Raw genomic sequence first — 18120 nt, 5'->3', positions numbered from 1 at the left:
GATACCAGAGGAACGGTCACACTCATCAATCAAAAATAATCTGACAATGTCATGGCTTAAAATTAAAAAAGACAAACAGACAAATAATAGTACATAAAAAACTACATAGATCACTAACGACTCAGCAACACGAACCCCAACAAAACTGGGGGTGATCTTAGATGCTGCGGGAGGGTAATTTGATCGATTTCCTGCTAATAATTATGTTTCGTTGTGAACAGGTATGAAAACATTTAATAACAATACTATTTTATTGTATATATAATACATAATGATAAAATATAAACATTATAAAAGAGTAAAATTACAGATTTCAGTTTCTGTACATCACTTGACTCGACAAATGTGGCTTTTGTGCAGTCATATATAAACGTTGTCGAAGCTGGGACATACATTTTGTTTAAAGAAATTTGAAATATTCCCATGTTTTAAGCTTTATTCTTTTGATTTGTTTGCTTCTGATTTTTTCATGTTTATAATGTCTCTGATTTCATTTTTGAAGATAATAAAGATATCAATTGCCTTATCATGTTTGTCAGAGATGTATTATAGTCGCCGTCAGCTGAAATTCGTAGCGGTTATCGGTAAAAATAATCTAAACTATCAATCGCGTTCACTCGAGATATAGTTATTCACATTCCATTCATAAATCGCAAAAAGAAAAACCACTACTGACCTATCACACTGTGATAATCCTGACCTTCACATTTTCCAGAATGTTTTCCATTGTAATTCCGCCATCTTCGTTTCTATGAGGTTCATTTGTTTACATATGACATTCGTCATTTACGCAGTTTCCTGACATGTTCTTTTTATTGATGTGATAAGGTTTCCCGCGCTTTATGCAAATTTTATGAAATTGAACTCCACGGAAACACTTCCGGTAAAAACAATGTCGGATTCCACCATTCAAAATCGTCTTGGAAAATGTGAAGGTCAGGATTATGACAGTGCAATCACTTAAAAGGTAGGTCAGTAGTGGTTTTTCTTTTTGCGATTTATGATTGGAATGTGAAAAACTATATCATGAGTGAACGTGGTTGACAGTTTAGATTATTTTTACCGATAACCGCTACGAATTTCAGCTGACAGCTACTATAGTAGATTATCGTTGTTCATTGATTTTCTCGCTTGAGCCGATGTGTCTAATCTATGTATCGTAGGTTGGTATGCTTAAGGTCTTGAGTTCGAATCACAGCATAGATAATGGATTGTTTCTACATATATTTTGAAAGTTTGTCTCTTCTCAATGAAAAGTTCTAAGTTTTATTGTGGATAAAGCATTCCCTCCAAAAAGTAACAGAACAAGGAAAGTCTAACTTAGGTGATCTGTTAGGTAGAAAAAGGAGCTGGAATGTAAACCTTAGAAATTATTACTCAAACACAATAAAAATATGTGTGTAACAGAATGAAGTAAGACACAAACGAACAGTTACCATCTGATACCTCTAGCCAATGTAGAAAAACAAACGCATATGCTTGTTTTATTTGGTTTTTCTTTTTACTTCAGACTGTGACAGGTGCAGTTCAAAACCAAATAAGTATTTCGGTACAATCTAAGAGAAAAAGATGATATATCCATCATTCTTATTTGGTAATTGTCTGATAAAAATTAAGTCTACTAGAATTTTACAGAAAGTCTCGTTACCGACTGTTTACTCTTACTTTGACATGAATAAAATGAGGGGTAGTCTAACTAAGAAAATATTAAACGTACGGCCTTCAAACATGCATACCCATAGAAGAATTTCACAGAAAGTATCGGTACCGACTGTTTACACTTGCTCTGTCAGGAAAAATGTGACGGGTAGTCTCAAAATAAAAACAAATACTAAATGTACGGCCTTCGACAATGACCAAGATCCATATCGCATAGTAGAATTTCATAGAAAGTATCGGTACCGACTGTTTACTCGTACTCTGACTGGTAAACTGTGAGGGGAAGTCTCAAAATGGATACTTACGTTTAGTACGGGAAGTTACAGTTGTAAATTAATGGTCAGAATGAAACAATAAACTGTCATATAAAATATAACAAATTTTACCTGCCCTCTTGTCTAAAATGAAAATGGAAATAGCTAACTTAGGCCAAAGTAAGGTGTGAAAAAAGTTGAGACAGGATTGTAGTTACGACATTAGGAAAATATCCGTTCATATTTTTACATAGCCAGTGTCCAGTGTGCACTACATATTTGATGTTATTTCATCATAGATATTTCTCTAAATTTTAAATTTTAATTACTCAAACAGCTGTGTACACTTAGATATACTGGATTCAATTTGGACAATATCAGTTAAACAAAGAGCTGTGTACACTCATATATACTGGATTCAATTTGGACAATATCAGTTAAACAAACAGCTATGTACACTCATATATACTGGATTCAATTTGGACAATAGCAGTTAAACAAACAGCTGTGTACACTCAGATATACTGGATTCAATTTGGACAATATCAGTTAAACAAAAAGTCAATACATAGTGGTCTATAGAATATTTGTAAGATGCATGTTCTAGCAGGTTCTTTTGTCGTTGACTTGTTCACTGACCCAATTCAATTTTGTGGATCTATTTTAAAACTAAGTATAGTATTATTAAAAATGAGAAAAACTATCCACCAATGTTTAAAACAAGTGGACCAGGGAGGTCTGTAGGTAATTGAATGTAAGGAACTGTATAAGGTCTATATATATAATTTATGTTTTATCAAAAGTTGCATGTTAAATTTTCTACATAAGTCAGTTAAATAGACATTTTCTGAAACTAGGTCTATACAATTTCTTCTCGCCTGCTACACTTTTACAATTTTTATCCCTAACACTCAAATGAATAGATTTGCGTATAAACTTTTTTGTTGAAATGAACGACACCGCAGTTAGAGATCACGGGCTGTTCCATCGTTTGGAACACCCCTTTTCTTGCTGATCAATGCTTTTGAATAGGGACATATTGTCGGTCACTCCCCTTTTATCTTGGGTTGAAATCCCCTTTTTGAAAATGGCTGAATCGACCCCTGCGTCGTCAATATACTCTATATTACAATTCCTTAAAATTTTACCAGTCTAGGAACAGTGGTTGAAGCTCATGATTCGAGCATACCAGTCCCAGTCATGTTCATGCGGGGGGGGGGGGGGGGTAATTGTCGACACCGCAAAGAAAAAAAAAACAACGTTCATACTAAATGATTCCCAGTATCCCTATTATAATAATTGCATTAAAGAAAACCAACTTGGAACTCGTTTGTCATTTTTTGTTTCTTGCTGTTGTAAATATAAATAGCAAAGCTTTAACTATTTGAGTACACCTATTCTTATATTTTAACTGAGTTAGGCGAACAGTCTAAAATACATTTCCGGCATAGAGAAGTTCTTTGATAACTGTTTTTTTTTTGGTGTTTTTTTTTCTGTTCTAATAATGGTGATTCTTTTTCTTTTGAAACCAATAACGTAGACAAAAGTGTTTGTCCTATTCAGGAAAAATAAATGATTTAAAAATTATACCGAACGGCAAGTGAAATTTCTTAAAAAAGCTTAAAAACACTCTTCCGCTGTATTTCCTCATTCTCTTTAAAACAAAATAGAAGAGAGAAGGTATGTCTTAGCATAAACATGCTAAGATGCACCATGTTTTTATATAAATTAGACTGTTCGTTTTCTAGATTGAATGGTTTTACACTAGTAATTTAGGGGGGGGGGGCTTTATAGCGTGTTGTTCGGTGTGAGCCAAGGCTTCGAGTTGAAGGCCGTTCCTTGACCTATAATGATTTACTTTTATAAATTGTTGCTTGGAAGGAGAGTTGTTTCAATGGCAGTCATACAACATCTTCCTTTCCTATATACATCCATAGATAATTGCACCTTCCCTAACACAAAGTTTTGCTGACTTTTTTCAGCAAATGTCCCAATCTAGCTACTACAACGACAATTGCGATATTTTGTGTTAGTTCATTCTATCATACTTCGTACAATTACAGCATTTCAACCTGGGTAACACCCTATACAATAATTAATGTTAATATCCCAATAAATGCTGCAAATATCTTAGAAAAATATCATTGTTCAAATACAGAAAACATCGCTTTTGTTACAGTGATCGACTGTTAGTTAATACACTTTGGGAAAGCCCAAGATTTAAATGCTACCTGTAAGTCATGTAAGTGGAATTGTAATCCTAATCGTAGGTGTATGACAGTTTCCGCAAATGTCTAATAGGAACAACTTACAATAGACAACGCTATTTACTACAAAGTTACACTTCAATGTTGCTGTAGATCAGATGATTTGTTTTTTTTTTTTGCATTTTGTTAACCGATAGGCAAGAATTATATCTTTGTCAACAGTTTAATGGAAAACTTATCACTTTATGAACTGGGAATGTTGAATAATGATCAACTACAAATGATTCAAAAATATCTATTCTTTTCAACAGGATTTTGTATACTACAACACGCATAAAAGAACCCTATAGATAAAGTACAATGTCATAGAGAAAGAAAATCAATCTTTAAAAGCTGAATATATTGATGTCAATCTGCTTGGTCAAGTTCTGGCATCGATCGACCATAAGCAGTACTTATTCACTGAGGATGAAATAGTTGCTGAAAACGTACCATACATGGCTATCAAATATAATGCTCCACTGATCGTTGCAAAACGAACTACACTTGTAGTGTCTGATTTGAATTTTCCACAAAGAACTTTACTTTCAATAAGTAATTGCTGGCACTCACCAATTGGAATGATGTGTAATTTAAACGTTTATGGCTGTTGGTATGAGAATATAAAAGAGCACCTCATTTTACATTTTGCTAAGTTTCTTTGTCGGTCAATGAGTGAATATATAGTACTTCGTGGTATATCAAGCAAAGGAACACGTTTTATATTTTTGGACATCAATGTCGTAGAATTTGGATTTAAAAGAACGGTATCTTATGGAACATGCGTAGTCAGTGCCAGAAGAACAATACAACACGAACTGTAATAAAAAAAAGATAATCGAATACAGCTTTTTGTTTAGCTTCAGTAGCAGTCGTATACAACCATCGTAGATGGTAACCTTCTTACGTTTCCAGTAGTATCGAGCACATTACTACATTCTGCTTTCAAATGATTTTTTTTTAACTCTCTACCTGCTGTCGTTTATGACAGACGTGTTTTAATGAGCTAGTTCCCAAACAAAAGCAAAACCTTCAGTTAATTGACGACGCCCTAATTGTCACATAGTCGAGAGACCCCTAAAAGATTTTAAGAAGAAATTTACAAAATGTTGAGAAATATCTGTGCAGGTTTCACGACACAGTCAATTTCATTGCTGAAAATGTGACACCGTATACGAGTACTAGCATTTGACACCTGTTTGTTATTCGTCAATGTAACTAGGACACATTTTATGAATTATGAGATCATTTTCACCAGTAACTTATACGACCAAACATAATTTCATAGCACAAATTTTTTCAGAAACACCTTTTTTGTTTACTCTCTGTCTGATTAAAAACTGTCGTTTATTTTAGACGGGTTTTCATGAGCTAGTTCCCAAACTAAAAACTAAAGTTAAATGATGAGGTCCATATCATAACACATTCTAAGCTTTTTGTAGTAGCCAGCACGTTATGACGCTGACTTTAAATAAATTTGACATAGGGTAAAGTGAGCTTCTGTCATTTCTTGGCGTCCGTCATACCTCCGTCTAGGTCTGTTGTCCAGAGTTTGCCTTTCAACTCTTTCGTCCCGAAACTGTTCAATGGAATGAGATCGAAGTTTGTCTCTTTTACCCACTTTTTTCACTAGATCTATGCAAATTTTCATTTTCGGTTTAAATTGTTTTAATTGATATCTTGAGAAGTAAAAGAATATAAGAAAACTAACTTGGGAAAATGGCCCAACGAGCTACATGTATTATCTACCCTAAATAATGAATATGCTTAATCTGTCTCATTATATATACGTTGATAACCTTCTGCGTAATTCTTTACTACACCTTCAAGGTAATGATAGATAATAAAACAATAAACCTCCTAGCTGAATTCAGAGGCAATTTAAAACTGTGAGTATTTATAAAAGAAGTACTCTTCCGCAAATTTGTGATTTTTTCTAACTAAATGTATATATTTATGTCTTGTAAGTTATTTATTATATCACTGTCGATTAAAGTACGAAATATACGAATACAAAATAGTCGAATACCTTAAATTTCAAATGTAGGGTGTAGTAAATGGAACAACATTACAGCCACTAGTGGTGTTGGTGTTGTTTGTATATTCACATAGATTTGTTATAATTCATTAGCAAAAAAACCTTTCGCAATTAAACCAGAAAATTACAAGGTTATACAGCAATGTATTATGCCATACAAAAGCAGTGATTATGTATCAATTTTGACCAATTGAAATTGTTACTGCATCTTGAACATTTGAGACAATGAACCTTGTTTGTCTTATATCAACTTTAATTGCTTGTAATTGTCTTATATCTGACGGACCAAACCCCTTAGATATAAGAAGCTTACATATAACATACCATGACTTAACAATAACACGGTCTTTTGTACGAGCAAGTCTTATCATAACGATACTGTACATAATGTATAAATTAAATGTACGCCTTATATATGTAGAACTCAAATCTATAGTGTGTTCCAAATCTATGACAGATTCCTAATCTATGGCAAATGTGACGTTATGCTATCCCAAATCTATAGCAGATGTTAACAATCTTAATCTATGGCGGATTTTTTTTTTTAATTTATGGTAAATTTTGTGAAATAAAGAACAATACTGAGTACAAATACAAGCACTGACTTGTCTTGAATAGGTTGAAATGTACGACAACGTGAGCATGTCTATAAACATTTGAGAAAAACAAATATGTAACGATCAACCAAATCGTGATTTCAACCATATAAAAGCGTAAAAGTGATATACCATAATACAGAAATTAAGATTAAAATGATCGTCCCCAGACAAAAAGCATTTCCTAATCTCTGCATGGCACCTGTTCAACCCTTTAATCAAAATGGCTACAAAAAAATGGAAATCCCTTAACAAACAAGAAAGCCATTTTTTTTAAATTAATTTTCTTTTAAACAGTATGATTTTTTCTGAATATTTTAAACACAGGACTTCAACAAAATTTAAGAGGCAACATGGCGTTATTTTATTGTGACGTTATATTTCACACTTTTCCCCGGAAAATTACGTAATTCATTAATCTGCAATCGATAAGAAGAAAACAAAAATCTACCAATGTCTTAATTTATCTTGAATACAACAAAACTAGAATCTAATAATGTTATTGTATAAGTAACCAGTATAAGTATTAAGGAAGGTAAACCCATGCCGGTGGGGGGTAGTGGGGCTACTGATTATCCTTTTAAGTATAACTGTGCCAACAGCACTTGCAAAATCATACCCTGTTCTAACCAGAAAACATTGAAAAACATACAGATATATGGAAAAATATACCCTGTATAAGACCTTATAAAATAGATGCTGTTCTAGACCCGGATTCTAGACTGTATCTTGAACAGTTAGATAAGTGATCATGTTCTTAACAAATACTTTGTTATACAAAGACACTGTTCTCACCAGCAGAGCATGAAAAAGTGACCCTGTTCTAATCAGCAGGATATGAAAAAGGGACCCTGTTTTGCGGCACCCTCATTCCATTAAAGATATGAGAAGTACCCCCCCCCCCCCAACCCAATCCCCCCCCCCCCCCCGATACTCATGTTCGAGTGAATGAACGTGAAGAATTTTGACTCGAGAAAAGATTGAATAATTTACCTATTGCTTGGGTTAAGTTGAACTACTTATGTGTTAAAACAGAATTCAAATAACTATTTTAGTACAGTTAACTCCCGTTGTCTCGAACTCGGTTGACTCGAAATTTCGGATGAATCGAAGTTTTCACGTGGTCCCGAACTTTATTCCATACAAAAGTATGTAATTCGACTCCAGATGAGTCGAAATTGGATGAGTCGAAATTTCGGTTGAGTCGAACTAAATTTACGGTTCCAAGGTTAACAAAAGCATTCAAAAATCATTTTTCATCTCGAACTAATACACATATGTCAAAACATGACCTCCGGGATTTAAATGGATTGAAGAGTTAATCTGACAATTTACGTGTAATTAAATTTCCGGTCACTGACCACTGTATTGATTTATGACATGCTATTTCCATGAGTGTTTTCTTAAGATTATCTTTTGTAGAATTTTTATAAATAATTAGTGATAAATTGTTAATGTTCATGAAAAAGTATTTTAATTGTTTACAAAACAATTAATTTGTGATTTACACTAATGAGCTTGGGTGTGTATAAAGTGAGGATTATGGCTTCCGTTGATGATCACCTAAAAACTACTCAAACGGCGTCTTTAATCTTATTATATGTTCTTTTGAAAACAAAGAGTGAGATAAAACAAAATGAATAGAAATCAAAATTTTCTTAAATCTCTTGTATCCGAGAATAAACAATTTTGTCAGCTATTAGCGACCTGAATGACGAAACTGTCGATTGGAAATTACTCTCTTGGAAAAGCCATAGGATTTTGTTTTTAATTGAAACAATTGAATAAGTAAATATAACAGTCATTATAATAATAAAAGACTGTGACATACAAATACATCGATCTGATACTAGAATATCGATCCCCTTGTCATATTCACCCGGATTTATTTTAGCTTTACCAAGCTAAGCAAGAGTTGTGTCCCTTATGTTGTGCTGATAACAAATAAACCGTTTATCATTTTTTGAAAAACTAAGGCTTGTCTTATCCCAGGCATATATTACCTTAGCCGAATTTGGCAGAACGCTTTGAAATTTATTTGGATCCTCAATGCTCTCAACTTAGTACTTGCTTGACTTTATAACTATTGAGATATGAGCGTCACTGATGAATCTTATGTAGACAACACGCACGTCTGGCTTACTTAATTATAATTATAGTACCTTGATTACTGATTATATGAAAAACTTTTAAAAATTTCAGTCTGATATTTTTAATTTGTATGTATATATTAACATTTTTAACAGTTCATACTTTTCTGATAGAAGTTTTTAATTGACTCTCTATGTGGCATTTGAAATGGATAATAGTCATGGATATTGTGACCGTTTAATATCGGAAAAAATTTAAAATCCGTTTGGATATTCTCCTCATTAGCAGGAGGGAGATACAGAAAAGAAGAAGCAGAAACCACAATGGACAACAGCCTGATAAGATGTAAAAGGGTGACAAAAGAAGATTATGAGAAAGTGATGGCTATCATACCTCCCTCTGAGATCTATAATGGCGGTGATTATCTACCCGACTATTTACATATACTAATTGATATGCCAAACAACGAGATGTCTGCTGCTGTCATAGGAGATAAATTTGTATGATTATATTTTAATTTAAGTTTCGGGAAAACTATTGTTTATTCCTCTACTTCTTTTTGGAAACAATTAACAAAACACTACATAACATCTTAAGACTGAGTATCAATAATGACTTCAAAAACGAGGTTGTTTATAGTGCATCGGAAGTACAAGGAGATGCTGAGACAAACTCATTAAACAAATGCAATTTACCTATCTCTGGTAGCTTCAACTGGTTTTAAAGTCATGACAAATTTGTGTAATTTTAGAAATGAAGGATTTTAACAGACATAGAAAGTAAATTCACCAAAATACTGAACTCCGATGAAAAAAACCGGAAAGTCCCTAATCAAATGACACAATCAAATGATAGAATACAATAAGCGAATGGACAACTGTCATATTCCTGACTTGTTACAGACATTTTCAACATTAATTTTTAAATGTAAAAAATGGTTGATTGAAACTGGTTTTATAGCGCTTAACCTCTCAATTGTTTGACAGATGAATCAAATTCAATTATATTTTCAACGACATGTAAACAAAACAGACATAATAGGTAGATGAGGTTTACTGTTTGACAATTCAATGTTTGTAAACACTTCAAACAATTAAAAAAATAATAAAAAATGCATTATCATTGTTTACCTATATTCCCTACTGTCTCATCTCATTACTGATGACCTTTGTTTTGGTTAGTAGTGTCTAACAATACAATTTTCTTATCCTGATAAAAACATATTTCAGGTTATACATTTTGTCAATTTCTTTAAGTAGGATATGTTCAACGAATCTTGATAGGAGTTACATGACAGGCGAGGAACAGAAACTGCTGACTCATCGATAATGGACGAATTCATTACTGTTTGGGGTCGTGTGGCTTATATTTTTTTTCGTGCTGAATGGTTGACTTTTGATTGTCTTTTTCTTAAACTGATATATTGTTGATTGGGCTTATTAAGTATTTTTGTCAATTGTTTATTTTTGAAGTAGATACGAACAGGGCAATTTAGGAGCCTGAAATATAGTGTTGATGATATTAAATGATATTTCATACTCTAGGTAGGATTGACTTGAAAGACAACGATAGATAATGGTAGAAGTGTAGTTACTAGGGCAGTGAGAGTTTCAAAGAAATATGCTGGTAAAGGAATCGCTGGCATTATGTCTGAATGGATGGATATAGGAGGACCTCTTTACCGACCGGAAGTAATTTGGCATAAATTTACTGCAAATAGAACCCATTCACCATTACTTCAACTGACTGACAAAGGAATCAACATAAAAACATCAGAACAAGTAAGTTCATCAAGTTTTCTACCTCAAATCTTATAAAATGGGGTAGGTAGGGAAATCATTTTGTGTATTATATTTATGAACTTGACAACACATTTAATTAATATGCGCAGTTAAAAAAGAGGCGAAAATTATCAAAGGACATTCAAACCCATAAGTTGAAAAGAAACTGTCAAACGCTTAACAGAAAAAAAAACCCAACAGACACACAACAGTACACACAACCCAACATAAAAGCTAAAAGCTAAAAGATTGAGCACGTAGCTACTACTTAAACATGGGTGATATGAGGTGCTCCGGAAGGTTCAGTAGATCCTACTCCACATAGGTCAATTGTTGTGCTACTCATGATAGAACAAACACGTAAATATACAATTAATGTGTGCTTTTGGAAAATATAAAAATTAATGAACTTTAGAAACAAGACGAAAAGCGATGATCTGCCGAGATTTTCTACTGTTTCCTAGCGAGTACAAACACATTTTATATTTTCCAACTATATGTACACATATTGTTTTTATCCTGAAATTAATCAAAACACTTGAAACTTCAGTTATCAAAGTCAAAATCATTGTCTATAATTTCTCAAGAAATCGACATAGTTGAAACGCGGACTAAGAAGAGGACACCAAAATGAACTGATTAGGAAACAGAAATATTCATAATACCGCTTGCTCAACGTGAATGTGGGGTAACAGAAGATATAATGTGTACTAGTACAAATAAAGCAAAAATATATTGTATTCCTGTTATTTGTACAATATTTGGCTAATATTTCAGGATAAATTAGTCTTATTTCGTAGATTGCATTCCAAGAAAAGGGGTCAGAATTGTATTGGCATACTATAATAGTCAACCAACGAAAGATGGCGCCTGTACAATTTACGAAGAGGTGATATCAACCTCACCAATTGAAACCATTGGTCACATTCGGAAAAAATCGGATGTGATTGTAGTCACGACATAAGAAACATAATTATCCGACATCATCTTTGAAACGGATATTCTATAACGGTAAAAAGTAAAATCACAAAAAAAACTGAACTCTGAGGAAAAAGGTTTTGAATGTTACACATAAACCTAGTTTGTCATGTGAACGTGTCCTCGCGGTTTTTTTATGATTTACTGCTTAAAAATGAAAGTTACTCAAAAGTTATCAGGATTGACTATTCTATTTTTTTCTGTAGTTAAAAGATGATGTTGCATCTTCCTCTTAAGTAGTTTGATAGGATCGTCTTTCGATTGATCAATAATATTTTCTATAAAGTTGCATTACTGTCAGTACGTATCAGTTTGACGACTTATATCAGTCTCTGTCTCCTCGGGCATAGTTTTAAGACTTTTGATTGGCTACCTATTTTCAGTTTAAAAAGTTCTGCTTAAGTTACTTTGATATAAATCTATATTAATTAGTATTCCTCCTATAGCATGGTCCCATGAATATGAATTAATAAGCAACGTTCGATGTTTTCTGATATAAGTTATCTGCAGAAGTCAGTTCAGCTACTTACAATAGCCAAAAATATTACTGTGTGTAGATCTCATGTTTTCGACAATATCCAGGCCCTGTCAACTAGCTCAGCGATTGAACTAATAAACAATGCTGCTGTAAATCAGATAGTATTTTTTCTGAATTGTATACTGCTGGCGAGATATAGTTCACCAGTGATGCCCGTTTTATTTGATTACTTTTTTGCTAGTAATGTTAATAACTTATCAGTCGGAAACCTGGTTGAAATAGAACAAAAGAATCGAAGCTCTTTGTTAGAGAAGCCGATAAATGTTTACTGTAATGCTTACTATAGTGACACAAATTTTAAAAGGTAATAGAAACAAACACAATTACAATTTTCTTCTCAATTACGAAGTGTTTTATTTTAAAAACACCATTTGCATAAGTTTTCAATTTATCTAGTACATAATTAAGCAGAACAATTAGATATCAAGTCGACGACATGGGTATCTTTCAAGTTGGATGTAGAAAATGCATAACCTCCGTTTATTTTTTAAATTACCACGGACGGAAAACATATCAATCTATTAGTTCAGTAATTTTCGTGTCTGCCCTTCCATTATGTGACTTAAGAAAAAATTCCCAAAAATGGGTAACAATTGTATCGAAAAGAAAAAATCGAGTGTACCTTTTTATGTTAGGGCGTGTTTGAGTTGAATATTTTGTCTTGATATCGTACAAAGCAAGAATATTTCATACATCGTCTCGCCTTAGATTTTATCTTTTTTATATATCAAAACTACAGGTTGACTTTATAACATAAAACAATAACAGTACTAAAAGATGAAATATATGGGTCAAGTGAAATACCTATATAATGAATTACAAAAACAGAGTAGGTGTGTTCGAATAGCTATTTTTTTTACTGAAAGTACTTGACGACAATCTTTCAAGTTGGATGATGAAAATGCATATCTTCGAAAAATTATAATTTTGTGTATGTGATAACTAGGGTTTATAGTCTTCAACCACTAACAAAATCTATTATGTCCTTCCACGAAATATTTAATTAGAATTTTTTTAAATGTTTATAAATTTTCGAAAATTCCAAATGACAACCGATCAGACAATAGTTTTAAGTTCAATCAATGCAGACAAGATCATTAACTGATGCTCATTAGCTAGTTGATACATTTGTCTTTTAAATACAACTGACTTATAAGGATCGTAATGGTGCAATGTGGATACATTTATCGGTGTCCAAGAGCAATATTGGTAGCGCGTCATCCCTACAATGGCTTCCATTTCTACGATTGTGAAAATGAACTGGCGTAATGGGGAGATAATTTTGACGAAGTAGAATCCTGACTGTTATATGCTAAACATTAATTAAAAACATGTATTCTTTTCAACAGGATTTTGTATTTTCCGACACGCATAAAACAACCTTACAGATAAAGTACAATGTCATAAAGAAGAAAAATCAATCTTTAAAAGCTGAACATATTGATGTCAATATGCTAGGTCAAGTGCTGGCATCGACTGACCATAAGCAGTACTTATTCCCCGAGGATGAAATAGTTGCTGACTACGTACCATATATGGCTATTACATCCAATGCTCCACTGATCGTTTCAAAACGAACTGCAGTTGTCGTGTCTGACTTTGATTGTCCACAAAGAACTGTACTCTCAATAATTAACTTCTATCAAGCACCAATCGGAATGATTTTTGTCTTCAACATTTATGGCTGTGTGTCTGATAATATTAAGGAGCACCTCATTTTACACTTTGCTAAGTTTCTTTGTCGGTCAACGAGTTACTATATAGTACTTCGTGGAATAGCAAGCAAATGGACTAATTGGACGTTTTTGGACAACGCCGTCGCAGAATTAGGATTAAAACGAATAGAATCTTATGGAACAGGTGTAGTCAGTGCCAGAAGAACAATACAACACAAACTGTAGAAAAAATACGATAATTTACAGCTTTGGAAGAATATTTGGGATTGACATGGTCGCCTCCTCTTCAGGGTGTTTTGTAAAAGTTTTTTTCTCTATTAAAAGGGTTTCGATTTATGGATTATTTGTTAATACAAAAATATGCCGAAGTTAATGTCTTGGTTAGAGAGAAAAAAACTCATGAAATGTGTATCAGTTATCAATAATACCTAAACATCATGCAAACGCAACCAAGGATTCAAAAGGCTTTTTGATAAAACCAATAAGAGTACCTCACAATATTTTAGATTAAATATATTAGAGTTGATAACACAAATGAGATATCCACTTTATCCTGCACTACCGCCCGCTTATTACCCGAGTATTTCTATTCTATAAGTTAGTATTGGACATCATTCTGTCCCGTTTAAACAGGTTTTAGTCAGTAAGAACGGAGTAAGAGATATTGAGATTACTGGTTTACACAGTTTATACTCATTTAAATAGACATGATATATGCTCAATGATTTTATAAAAGAAATTGATGTCAAAGATCATAAATTGGTACCCAAGAATAAAAGTATCTACAAATCTGCTTTATAAATAGTCGTTCGTTTTTCCCAAAAATGTCAATTCCGTGAAATGTTTGCCTACATGTTTATTAACCGTACAAATAAATTTCGATAAATATCCCGCACTCGAAGTTAAAATGTTACATTCGTTAAGATTGGAAGGATATTAGAGAGATGTAACACAGCAATACAACGGACAGCGGACAACAACATGGCAAGATCAGATGATGGAAATAGAAATAACTTTCCATATATACTATAGTTTCACTGAACTTGCTGGTAATTGTATTTAGGGGCCAGCTGAGAAACACACGCGATTGCGGGATGTTCACGCTGCGTTGAAGATCCATTGGTGGCCTTCAGCTGTTGACTGCTCTGTGGTCGAATTGTTGTCTCTTTCACGTATTCCCCATTTACATTCTCAATTCTATATTTTGTACTGACAAGGTAGCTGGTTTTTTTCTAAAAATACTGTTTGGTACTTACATTCGTTATTCTATTTCAGACTTTCTAGTAACTCTTTCTAATAAATGATATATATTTATTTTATTTTTTGTTTAGCAGGTGTCTTAATATAGTTAGGAGTTCAAATGTCAACATGTCATATAAATCTGATGTCTTTAAATATGCTAGTGTTTTTCTTTTCTTTCCGTTTGTTGATAATGGGACTAACGGATTCTTAAATTAGTTTTATGCACTTCTCCTTTTTGAATTTAACTTCAGGTTTGGCATTTTCCTTATATCTTTTCAATATATTTTGCCCGTATATAGAATTGTAATATATTGAATTAAATCATAAACCTGGTACCTTCTGATAGCTATTATGCGTATGTTTCGCTGTGCTATATGTTCTACCATTTATTTGTATTGTAGTCCTGACATGTAATGTTATATTTTACATTGCCATAAAAGTAGGAGGTTTTGTTAGTCACAAAACCAGATTCAATACACCATTTTTTTCTTAAAATGTACTGTACCATGTCAGGAAAATTGTCATTGTTATCTTATAGTTCGTTTTTGGTTGTGTTACATTTTTGTGTTGTGTTTCTGTTGTGTAGTATTTCTCCTCTTATCTCTTATATATGTGATGTGTTTCCCTCAGTTTAAGTTTGTAACCCTTTTTTTTTCCCTAATCGATTTATGAAGTTCGAACAGCGAAATACTACGGTTGCCTTTATTTACTGCCATAAAATTTAGCAAAACCCTTAAGATTGGTTTTGGTCCTCCGATATTTTAGTAAAATTACACAGTTGGACAAAAATAATCGTTGCTTATTTCGCTAATGAAGTCGTTTGCCTGAATACTGCCTCGCTTTTTTTAAGTTTGAACACAAACTATGCTTATTTTGTTTTGTATTTCATTCAAAATCAATCATTTTACATTGTACTTTTTTGTCATGTACTACAGTTATATTGTAATGGCGTTTAAAAAACTGGACCAGGTTTCTTCCAGAATAATACTATAAATAAATAATGCTTTCGGGACATTTGAAAGTGACATTACTGCAGTTAGGTGAATGACAGTAACATTTATTCCCTTTTAGACCTCTGCCAACGCATCAACGTTTTTATTATGATCACCAATTTTTACCCTGTTTTGATATAATGCCGATATTCCGTGACTACAATTTAACAATAGCCTTGCAGTATTAAATAACCCAACTAAATGATGCTCATATTTTTTTGTAGACGCTTTATATTTAACTTTTTATTATGTATCGGTCCTTTTTCTTGTATATATTGTTTTGTACAATGAAACGCACAAAAAGAAAGATTACTAAAGAGACATTCAAATTCAGAAAAGAAGACTCACAGCACACAACACATATAATAGATAACTAAATAGAGAGCAACACAATCCCCAAGTGAAAGCAGAGCCTGTTTTATATGTGGATTATGTAGTGTTACTCCTGTAAATACAAACCCGTAGATAAGACTTACTTATTCTGGTCACGACAATCAGAACATATACGTCATCATCTGATGAACAAACATTCAATAACATTCAACCAACTAGTGATGGTGTCAGTAAAAGTTTCGAAGGTGGATCATTTCAACTTCAATACTTGGAGGTCTTGGTTTGATGACTTTCTTAAAATTGTGAAACCTTTTTTAAGGACTTCATGATGAGACATGCAAGTTCTTGAATACCGTTACACGTGAGACATATATACTCAACATACAGGCGCTGCTTGAATGTTGGTGCATACCAATGAACAGTTAACAATTTGGAAGCTGCAATCATTTGTTTTGTCGTTAACTTTTGTTTTCATCCGACTCTTATTGTCAATTTCAAGATAAAAGGTACACTTGACATTATCTGTTATCTGTTACTTTTTTTATTTTATGTTCAATGGGAAAGATGTGTTCAATATAAGTTTAATTCCCAAAAACCTTTTAAAAAAAAGTAATATTCCAAGAATTGTGTATGTGCTTTAAAAGCACCAAAACTGCAAGACAATCAAAACCAGGTTTGTTCATAAGCATTTAATTACAAACGATCAGTCAGACTATATTGACAACTCAAATGAAAAAACGGCTAACGTCGATTTGACAAACAATATTCACAAAACATACCCGGTCTTGAATATAGTTAAGAAAATCCATGTCATCTCTGACAAAACTGGGCACTTGTATACAAAGTGGTTTAAGCAGAATATCAAGGAGGTTGCTTGGCCTTTGTGTACTACATGAAGGTCCTGCAATAATCGGTCTTATTTTTAGATTAGTAGGCCTGTTGATTTTTATATACATAGAATCACAGTTTATTATATGGTCTTGAATTTCCTTGGATTTGTGGATTTTCGGAAGGCCGTAAAAATTGCTGGTTTTAACCTCAAAATATTTAAGATAATCTATTTCCTTATCGGTAAGGTTGTTAGAATATTCCTTTATTAGTTTTCTTATTTTCGACATTGTGCTTTTGTCTCTATTTCCATTCAGTCTTTGGTAGAATACATTTCTTTGTAGTGATCTTTGTCCATAATCACTATACCCCCACCTTTATCCGCCTCTTTTATTATAATTGATTCATCATTTTGAAGTTTCTTTATAGTCTTTTACTGAGACTTCGGCAGATTTGATTTTACGTGTGAATCGACACTATTTGTGTTGACGGTTTGTTTTAAACAACTGATATATTCTTTTAAATGTTTGTCCCTATTCGGTTGAGGATAAGTACCCTTTTAGTTCCGTTCCAGGGATCCATCTTCATGATTAGTGTCTCCAAAGAATTCACGAAGTCTGAGTTTTCTGCAGAATTCGTCGGTATCGGTTATAAGATCAACATTGTCAGATATTGGTGATGGGGTAAGTTTTAAACCATGTTCCAAAAGTTTGATTTCCTGGTCAGATAAATCTCTACTCGATAGATTAATTACCTTCGGTTTTGTTTTTGAGAAGTTTGGAAATTACTTTTTTCCTTCGTTTTTTCCACATCTGACCTTCCCCTAAAAAATGATTGTTATTTCCGGGATTAGGTGTTCTATCTCTAG

At 33.0% G+C, this 18120-nt stretch overlaps 1 long non-coding RNA gene across 1 annotated transcript; it reads left to right on the top strand.

The window, feature by feature from the left end:
- The first annotated feature begins 5909 nt into the window (after positions 1–5909).
- Positions 5910–14102, top strand: LOC143054377 (uncharacterized). The gene is made up of 4 exons (XR_012971648.1): positions 5910–6048; positions 9170–9384; positions 10429–10665; positions 13531–14102. It is a non-coding gene; the product is annotated as an uncharacterized LOC143054377 (long non-coding RNA).
- The last annotated feature ends 4018 nt before the right edge of the window (positions 14103–18120 follow it).

Source organism: Mytilus galloprovincialis, chromosome 12, assembly GCF_965363235.1.
Source record: "Mytilus galloprovincialis chromosome 12, xbMytGall1.hap1.1, whole genome shotgun sequence".
In the NCBI taxonomy this organism is placed as follows: Eukaryota; Metazoa; Mollusca; class Bivalvia; order Mytilida; family Mytilidae; genus Mytilus; species Mytilus galloprovincialis.
This window is presented reverse-complemented; position numbering and strand designations above follow the sequence as displayed.